Source organism: Natator depressus, chromosome 5 (genome assembly GCF_965152275.1).
Source record: "Natator depressus isolate rNatDep1 chromosome 5, rNatDep2.hap1, whole genome shotgun sequence".
NCBI lineage: Eukaryota > Metazoa > Chordata > Testudines > Cheloniidae > Natator > Natator depressus.
The window spans coordinates 134,115,394-134,125,306 of NC_134238.1; the positions used below are offsets into that span (position 1 = coordinate 134,115,394).

General features: G+C 47.2%; 1 protein-coding gene and 1 non-coding gene across 2 annotated transcripts in view; both read right to left on the minus strand.

Annotated features, from left to right (window-relative positions):
- The window catches only part of LOC141988019 (class I histocompatibility antigen, F10 alpha chain-like), a 51,695-nt gene that overhangs the window by 38,926 nt on the left and 2,856 nt on the right, over window positions 1-9,913 (minus strand). The gene's annotated exons all lie outside the window — the stretch shown is intronic.
- TRNAF-GAA (transfer RNA phenylalanine (anticodon GAA)) lies at window positions 6,936-7,008 on the minus strand. Its single transcript has one exon. It is a non-coding gene; the product is annotated as a tRNA-Phe (tRNA).

Sequence of the window (9,913 nt, forward strand, 5' to 3'; positions counted from 1 at the left end):
TAGATTGTTCGCCCTCTGTAACACTAATAGAGAGATATGCACAGCTGTTCCCCCCTCCCCTGCCCCCGGTACTAACACGTACTCCAGGTTAATTAATAAGTAAAAAGAGATTTTAATGAGTACAGAAAGTAGGATTTAAGTGGTTCCAAGTAGTAACAGACAGAACAAAGTGAATTACCAAATAAAATAAAACAAAACACCAAGATTTATCTCTAATACAGTAAATAAAAACTGAATACTGTCTTCACGCTCAGATGTTTCAGTGAGTCTCCTTTTTCAGACTAAACTTCTTTTAGTCTGGGTCCAGCTATCACTCGCACACACACCCCCCGTAGTCACTGTCCATTGTTCCAGTTTCCTTCAGGTATCCTGGGCTGGATAGGCTCTAACTTAAGCCAGCTGAAGACCAAATGGAGGGGTCTCCCCAGGGTTTAAATAGACTTTCTCTTCTGGGTGGACACCCCTCTCTCCCCTTGTGTAGAACCCAGTCACAAAATGGAGATTTGGAATCACATGGGCAAGTCACATGCCCATGCATGACTCAGGACTTGAAGCCAACAGCCATTACCCAGGTGCTACCCTGAACATCCTCAGGTAGACTTCTTATGTGGATTGGAGCCTTCCAAGCTCTTTTGTCTGTTAAGTGCTTCCTGACTGAGTACTTAACTTGCACATTCCTTTCCCAAGAAGTGACTAAATGTTCTAACTAAGGCTACTTAGAAATCAAGCAAGTATACAGCCAATTTTCATAACTTTGAACACACAAATGGTACATGCATACAACTAGGATGAACATAACCTGTAGATCATAACCTTTACATAGATATGTTACATAGCATATGTAGAAAAACCATATTCCAGTCATATCATACATACATTATAAGCACACCCTCCCCCCCCATAAAGCCTTATGGGGTACACTGTCACATAACCTTGTATTCTTTCTTTTCTTTTTACACACCAAACCTATCCAGAGGAAAGTTAATGGCATACAATTTTTCCTTTCAGCTTAACCGAGAGATGTGCAAAAATGTGGGAATACAAGGGAGCTTGACCAGCCCATACCATCCACAAACGAAGGGACTAGCTGAAAACACAAACAAATCCATCAAAAGGTAATTTTAGGGCACTGAACATTACAGTATTAATTAGGGTGACCAGACAGCAAGTGTGAAAAATCAGGACAGAAGGGTGGTGGTGGTGGGGGTAATAGGAGCTTATATAAGAAAAAGACCCAAATATCAGGACTGTCCCGATAAAATGGGGACATCTGGTCACCCTAGTATTAATAGAAAGGAGAATGCACTACAACAGAAGCTACAAATTGCTTCACATTTTTAGTACATTGAAACTCAACTTGTCTTTTATTTCAAGTAAAAGGAATTATCCCACTGCACTATCATGGCCTCTTTACACCTTTCTGAATACATACAATTTCTCTCAGTAAAGACAGTACTTTTCCCTTCCCCCACAAATAATCCATCACCATTTTTTACAAAGCACTGTGGAAGATGGTTGATGACAGTGCGACTAATTGGGATGAATTTCTTGGTGACATTGTATTTTCTTTGCAAACAAAACCAAACATGACAACCAAACTGTCACCCTATTGACCACTCTATGGTGTTGAGCCAGGATTTCCAGACCAAGTGTCAGACAAGTACATGGTAAGTGTCCTTCAGCTTTCGGGTTCATATATTATTTTGTGATTGTTCATTTTACAAACACAACTCCTTCTCCATTTGTTTCCAAAACCAACAGATTTAGAGCAATTCGATGAAGAATACAACAAAGACTACATCATGAAAAATGAAGGTAGCCATGATGCTGAAACGAAAGTGGCTATTAGTAATATTTCAAATGCACAAGAAAAGCAACAAATACAGTATGCCAAAACTAACACTCATAAATATGGGGAAATAACATTAAAGGTTGGTGACACTGTCATATTACTGAACGCAAGAAGGAAAACAAGAAAGGGAGGGCAGTTGAAACCTACCTACGTGGGACCATACAAAATTGCCGCTGTAGAGGGCAAAAGAGTTAAATTAGAAAACAAGTCAGGGAAAGCTTTAGCAAGGTTGTACAGTATCTCCCAACTAAAAGTATTTAAAGAGCCTCCAAAATTAGATGAGGAAAATATCTCAGAGAAACACGGAAAAGGAAACTGCTCTGGATGACAATGTGAAAACCTTAGAGGTAGGAGAAATGGGAGGAAATGTATCTTACAACAGCCACGTGGAGGTCACACACATGAAAGAGGAGGAGTGTGTAGTGTCAGGAGTTTCAAGCAGTCATCCAGGTGGTTTTGATGACATGGTTATGGAGGATGACGAAGTGCCTGGGCATAAAATCAGCTGTTCTTAATGGGGGTAGGAGGCAGCAATCATTAAATTAAAAAATCTTCAGGGAAGTAGCTGCAAGTGGTCACCAAAAGTTTCTTTGTGTTCACATCTGTACAGGAATGAGGCATAAAGCAGAAATGGGGGGAGAGGCTCTGAATTAAAATCAGGGTTAGAGAGAAATATGTTCAAACACAGTGAGACTCGATGTGTGGAAGAAATAAAATGTGATCCCCAGCTTCTTCCCCCAAGCCTTAGGGGGGGGATCAGCTGCCAACAGCTGCAGCTGCTGCTCTGAGGGGAGCAGTATAAGCTGCCTACCTGTGGATGCAGCCCACCAGCTGGTTCACCTGGGGCAGAAGGTGAGTGGCTGGGCAGGCTTGGGGTCTGACCGGCTGGGGTCTGCAATATGAACAGGGGTCTAAGGAACCGGCCTCCAGTGGAGGTTGAGGATGCTGAGGCAGTGGAGTCTCAGCATCACAGTCATCAGGAGTCAAAGCTGTTTGGCGGTAAGGGAGGCAATGGCCCGAGTGGATTTTTTTGTGCATCCCTTTCACTACTTGCCCACAACAACCTGGTAGCCCCCAGCTTTCTGCACTACGGTTGTGTGCTCTGTGGGAAGGGGTCTCTAGGAATTGGTATTTCCAGCTGCATTAAAGTCATAAAGGAGAAGGAAAATTTAATGCCTTTGAAAAGTGTGCGTGTGGGCTGGATGGGAGAGTGTCTAGAAATCACTCTGCTCTAGTCTCTTTTCTCTGATTTCCTTTAGAAAATCTGAAGCAGGGCAGCAAAAGCATTTGCTCTCTCTGAGGCTTGAACTCAGGACCTTCAGATGATGTGACTGACGTGCTGCCAACTGCCCTAAGAAGGCTTGGAAAGACTTTAGGCTCAGTGCATACAGGACCCTCCTGCAGCAGTGACTGGGGCAGGGAGGCAGCCTGGGATGTGCTGGAAGAATCAGGGAGATCTGGTGCCCAGAGACCTGTCCTGGCAGCTTCCTCAGCAGCAAATGAATCAATCCTCCCTGCCAGTGAACAATTCACCCAGAGCCAATGGCAGCACGGGGGGGGGGGGGGGTCCCAAGCTATGCACCAACCTTCACATTTTAGAACTTACTCTCATTACTCTGGTATGGCACTTTCCATGTGACTATGGCAAAGCAAGTTGGGGAAAGGTACATAACAGAAACCAGTGCTCCAGCTAAGGCCTGAACTCAGAACCCCAGCAATATTCCCCTTTGCACTAACCAGTCTGCACCCTGCAGGTGCGTCTTACACAATGTTCGGAAGTAGGCAGTTATCAGTCTCTGTGGTACTCACCTTTGCCAGGTAATTGAAAGGCTGCTGGTTCAAACCTAACTCAAGATGTGGCTTTTCAGTGATGAGACTCCAGTACCTTTTAACCGGAATAAAATATCCTCTAGTGTGGTCACCCCGGACCGCGCCTGCCACCCCCGGGCAATTTAAAAGAACTGGGGGACCCCCACCGGCAGCACAACGGGGCTAAGGTGGCTTCCTGCCCACCCTCACTCCGCATGGCGTGTGCTCCCGGAGGTGGCTGTCATGTCCCTGTGGGCCCTGGGGCCAGGGGGGTCTCCAAGCGCTGCCTCTGCCCCGAGTGCCAATCCTGCCAACTGTGGCAATGGAAGCTGTGGGGCTGGTGTCTGCGAGCAGAGGTGCACAAAAACTCCCCCAGTTCTTCCACCTAGAAGCTGCTGCCAGAGGGGATACAGGTTGCTTTTGGCAGGTACCAAGGTGACTTAGGAGCAGAAACCCCCACAGACCTTTTATGCAATCGGCACTTGCCCCTCACTGAACAGGACTGAAACTCATGCAGGGAGACTGCTGGGCCACATCCCCTCTGGGTGTGAGCAAAGGAGCAGGCCCTCCTGTTTCCAAAGCATTCAGTGGCCTAAGAGCAGCATGGGGGACACATTCCCAGCTCTGAGGGCCAATCCTGCTGTCCTGGAGGTTGCTGGTTCATAGGGATCACTTTGCAGCAGGGCCAGATTCTATGTGTGTGGGAGAGAGAATGTGTGCACTGGATTCAGGGTGCAGAGAGACAATCAGCCCTCTCCCCTGTATTGAGTGGGTGGTTCTGCCACCCCCTGCTGGAAGGTAATGGTGGTGGGGGGGTGCTGTGAGGAGCTCAACACCTCACAGAAGTGGTGTGGGGAGCTCCAGGTGTTTTTAGGATCTGCTGTGAAAAGCAGGACCTGCCTGAAAAGTCCAGCTTTCCCCAGCACATTCATTGCGGGGCAATTGGGTTACTGTTTCTTTGGCTGAACAGCAAAGAATCGCTCCCGGTTTCCCTTCTATCTGCAGTATGATTAGCCTCTGTCGGTGGTTAATGAGGTGGATCTAGTTGTAGATTGTTATTCATTCCCCACCTTGACAATTCACACAGTCCCTTTCCCATGCACATCCCCAACACCACAGTTTTCCGGTAGCAGGGGTTGGGTTTTCCCTGAGGCCCTGAGATTTTCAGGGTCCTTTTTTCCCTCCACCTGGATGAACTCAGCTTTTTCCCCATCCCAGACATTCCATGAAATAGCAGCAGCAGCACTAAGGAAAAGGGGAGGGAACATCTGCCTGCCAGGGCTGGATGTGACCAGGGCCCCCTGTTTATCCATTGTTTCCATTGCAGAAGAGGAAGGTTCCGTGGAATTTGACACCCTTCTTTGCGCAAGGGACAGAGAAAGATCTTGCTGTTCCTGTGTCTGTGCAAAGAAAATTGTGCTTCTGTATGAAAGAGAGGAGGTAAATGGCTCCATGGTGGGACAATACCCTCAGGATTAAGAGCAAAGGACTCAGGTTGAGAACTGATTTAACTCCACTCATCTGGGATTTAACAAATTGTCTTCCATGGAGACACTGGGAACTTGTGACATTGAGCCAGACTCTGGGGATTCGGGACGCTCTAACTCATAGTAAAAGTATGAATTTGATTCCAAGATGGGGGAGAGGAGAAGCCTTAGCTGAGTTTAGTCCCAAGCTGGGGTCTCCTGGATGGGTGGAAACTTCCTTTGCTGCTGCCAGGGGACAGCGGCTACTGGAGACATACTAGGGCTGGGATGAAAGTGGAATGTTGCATGGACTTTATGCACACAGGGCCCCACTAACTCTAAATCCTCCACAGTAGCAGGAACTTAGAAAGTCACAACTCGGTCAATGGTAGGACAGGGGTTTTGAAAAGAGACTCTTTTTTCCTCCCTTCATGAGAAAAAGTAAGAGCTGGCCACTCACGTGAAGAATACCACTTTTTCCTTTGGCTGAGGAGCTGGAAACCAGGCACAGACAACTGGAGTCCCCTGAAAGGGGGGGCATAATTTCAAGGTTCAGCCACACCCCTTATAATCAACAGCCCCTCCCACATGTGAACAATGTAGGGAGAGGAAGCAGCAAAGGCAGACCCTCTCCACTTACCCCTCCAGCAGCTGCTATGCAGGGAGGGAGCCTGGCAGCACCACAAGTAGCAGGGATAGCTAACCCAGGTGGGGCACACAGCCCCACATACTGGCCTCTGCAAATGCTGCCTCTGAAATTAGGAAAATTCATGAGTTCAAGGCACAGCTGCAAACCCAGAAGAAAGCCTAGCACTACATGCCCAGAGTGAAGGGGTGTGCTAAAGCCTGGAACCAGGCCAGAAATCTTCAAATCAATCTAATGCAGTCCCAACTGAGCTACTTTGGCAATGACCAGGCCAACCAGGTAGGCTTAATGCACGATCCGCAGCACGTGCTAGGAAGATTTAAATCTTGATGTCACAAGGCAGGAGACAAGCAGTGGACTTAGGCTAGGGTTTCCTATATCGCATTCACTCAAGTCAGCACCTGCCCCACCACAAGCTGTCACCAGCGCCCCCAGGTCGGCAAGAAAGGAGCAGCAGTTCTCACTGGAACAAGTCCACACACAGCTTTCAGGTTCCTCCCAAGCCTAAATCTGAAAACCATCTTGCCAGAAAGGAGCCCACTAGGACTCCCCATTGCCACCTTTCCTTCCACCCAGAACCCCGCTTCTTCTCCTGAGCTGCAAGTAGCCATCCCTGGGGTGCCAGAGGCAGGCACAGGATTCTACCTCCCAGCAGCCAACCGCACCTTCCCAGGCTTTGACAGAATGAATGGTGGCATTCTACTAACCCCACTGAGGTTAGCTTAGCTTAGCTTCTGCCATGCCTTCTTCAGCATTACCTTCCTCTTTTGCCCCATTCCCACCTCACTTTCTCCTTTGGCAAGTCATGCAAGTTTAGGCCAGCGGGAAGAGCCGGCCTCTGTAGGCCAACCTCCAAGGGCAGAGGAGGCCAAGCTACAAGGCTCCAAGAGGCGACTGGCCTAGAGCAAAGAACTGGAGCTGGCTCCCAGGAAGTCAACCTTCTGTCTCCCTTGTGACTCCAGATTGAAGGAGAGCTTCTTTTTCTTCCCCTTCCTGGGAAAGAGCAAGAGAAGAAAGAAAGGTGAGGTGAGCCAAGCAGGTGCGGAAGTCCACACCGTCTTTTCCTACAGCGGCACCCAAAATGAGTGACTCGGGTCAGGTAAAGGAACTGCTGTGCTTCCAGAAAACAGCTCACCCCTGCACAAAGAGGGATGAAAGAGCATGCCAAAGCCTGGGATTGAACCAGAGACCTCTAGATCTTCAGTCTAACACTCACCCAACTGAGTTACTTTGGCACCTGCACAAATTTTTTTATATTTGGCCAGCTGCTTCTCACCTTGAAGCTTAGTCTCAATAAAACATCTCCGATCAGCGATGGCCAATGAGAGACTGATATCACTTGCTATTTCATCACTTGAAAAGGAGATTGGCCAGTGCTTCGATCTCTGTAATGCTGCACTTCAGTTCATGAGGAGAAAGATGAGAAAAGCGACCTTTGAACTAAAGGACTAGGGTTAACATTCTAACTCTGTCTCTTACTGTAACACTATTTAATACTGCTCCACCCTGTGTTGGTGACAGTTCAATTTCTAGACATTAGTACATTTCAGTTACTGTTAAAATTAAAAAGTTTCTATATGCTTAAAGGAAATGAATTTTTTATTTGCTTATATATGGCATGAATAAATACAGATCGTAGCATGCAAATTTGTCTTATGACATAGAAAATCATGCATCCAAATTGTATATTGAAATCATGAAATGAGCTACAAATGCAATAAAAAAAGGTATTCAAAGGTTTAACAAATTGGGGGTGAGGGCGCACCAAAGATGCTTCTTGGCTGGGATGCCATTTGGTCTAGGGGAAGCCACGACAGGGAGAGCATGAGTTAGTTTCAATTGCCTGTTTTCAGGCTGCAGTCTGTGGGCACCCTGCTTTGTGGGAGGGACCCTGGTAGCCAGACTCAGGGCTGGAACAGGCCCCTGATTTAGGAGGTGGCTGCATGGTTTATAGCGCTCTGATGTCTCAGACAATCTCTCTCTCCCAAAGCCTCAGATCTGTGTCCCCAGAAGGCTCCTGCACTGCCTCCGCTCCTTTCACATTCTGTAGAAAGGAGCAGCATCAAGGGTTAGGGGTGATCCATAGGGACTACATGGGTAGCAGATGCTTCAGGAGTAAACCCAGCACCCAAAGCAGAGGGAGAATATAGGGCTTTTTCTCTTTACTTAGCCACGTGCTATAGCTCAGAGAGCTCCTTTAAATGTCTCCCCTCCCACAGCCTGGGAAAGGGGAAGGATTCTCATGTTCTGGCCTGATTTGAATGAGGATCACTGGACCCTAGAACCATTCACTGCCCTTTCCTAGAGAAACCCGTGATACACAGAACAGGGCTGAGATCAATGCTTACTGGAGCCAAGAATTGCTCCCCTGGAATAGCAGCAGTATTGGGCAGCTGCAAATCTCACAGAAGGAGCTGAAGCATTGCTGGTTCAGCAATCAAAGTCCTAGATAGTTCACGGGAGGTTTAGGTTTGTTTCTGGACAATAGCAGTGAGAGTTTTATTGCCTCAAAATTTCAGGACAAAAATTCAGACCCAAACTGTGTGTGGTGGGGAGATTGACAGCAGTTTCTCTGGTTTTGATTTAGTTTGTTCTCTTACTCTCATTTTAAAAGCCCTGGATCATTTTGATGGGGGAAATGTTTGTACAAAGCTGTTCCAGGAGCTGGACAAGTTGTTCCCCTAAGTCCCTATGCAGGGGCAGTTGTTGCTTCTGACCTCATGAATATAGCGGTGACTAGCCTGACCTGTCACGTGGTGGACTAGGGCTTGATTTCCTGATGAGAAAGCTGGGATTTTGACACCAAGTTTATGTCTACAGTACAATTAAAAACCCATAGCTGGCCCAGGCCAGCTGACTCAGGCTTGCCAGGCTCTGGCTCCAGGAGCTTGCTTAGGCTGGAGCCCGACCAAAGGGATCCTCCCCCCCTCGCTAGGTTCAATGGCCTATATACTGAAGATGAGTTTGTAAATGGGGAGCGTGCACTGGGTGCTGCCACTGGACAGACACTTCCTAGGGGAAGACCTACCCAGTTAATGTGATATACTCCAAAAATACTGGATGAAAGAAAGGCATCCTGGGGCTCAATGACTTCAGATTCAACTTGTTCAGGTTAGAAAGACAGATTTTTTTTTTATTTTTATTTTTTTTTGGTAATTGTGAGCCTGGAAATAGCCTCCTGTGTGAAAGTCAGAGCTGGATTATTTCAAGCTCATGCACCCTTGTTACTAATGAAGGAGTAAAGGAATGAACAAATCAATGAAGCCTTAAATTGTCATATACATCCTCAACCCTTGTCCCTGTGGCAGGATCTCAAGGACAGACAGAAATGTTACTCAGGGTCAAGAGGAGAGAGGAAAGAGCTTTCCCTCGTGTATTTCCCCAGTCTAGTGGGCAAGGCAGCAGAGGGGCTTCAGGGCATTTTCTGTCACTGATTTTTTTTCATGTTGGTGTGGGAGGAAAGACTTAGACCTGCCAGCTCTGTGAACGTGAAGTGACCAAGTGATGAGTTAACAATGATGCTGCGGCACAGGATTGGATTGGAACTAGAAAACAAAAAGGCCTTAAAGTTGAACTCTTAGGTGAATAGAACGATCTAATTGATATTCAACCTTGGAAGGCAATAGATTGTTACATCACTCAGAACAGCCTGGTTTGGTTGGTTGGTTGGTTTTCCCTGATAAATTGCAGAGGGTTCAGAGATGAGCCACAGGAATGATTAAAGGCTTGAGCAGAGAAATTTGAAAACAAACTCAACCTTTCCTGCTCCTGCCGGCTATGACTGCTGACGACATTTTCCTTCTCTGCTCCAGGGTCTCTCTTCTGCCAGATTCTCAGCAAGTCAGGCCACCCTGCAGACTATGGCAGAGCAGTTTAGTAATAGGCTGCAGGACTCGCCATGTAAGAGTGCAGCTGTTGTAGCACCTTGGTCGATCATGGACCAAATCCTGCAGCCCTGGATAACCTCCCACTGATGGCAATGGGAATTTAGCCTTTGTAATTAGCTGCTGGTGCCTGAGGTCTCAGCTATGAATTAAACTGGTAGCAGACACAGCTTCATTCAAATAAGCGAAGGATGTAAGTCAAAGAGCAAAGCTGGCCATTTGGAGAGGTACGGCAGTCTCACAGCCACAGCTGGAA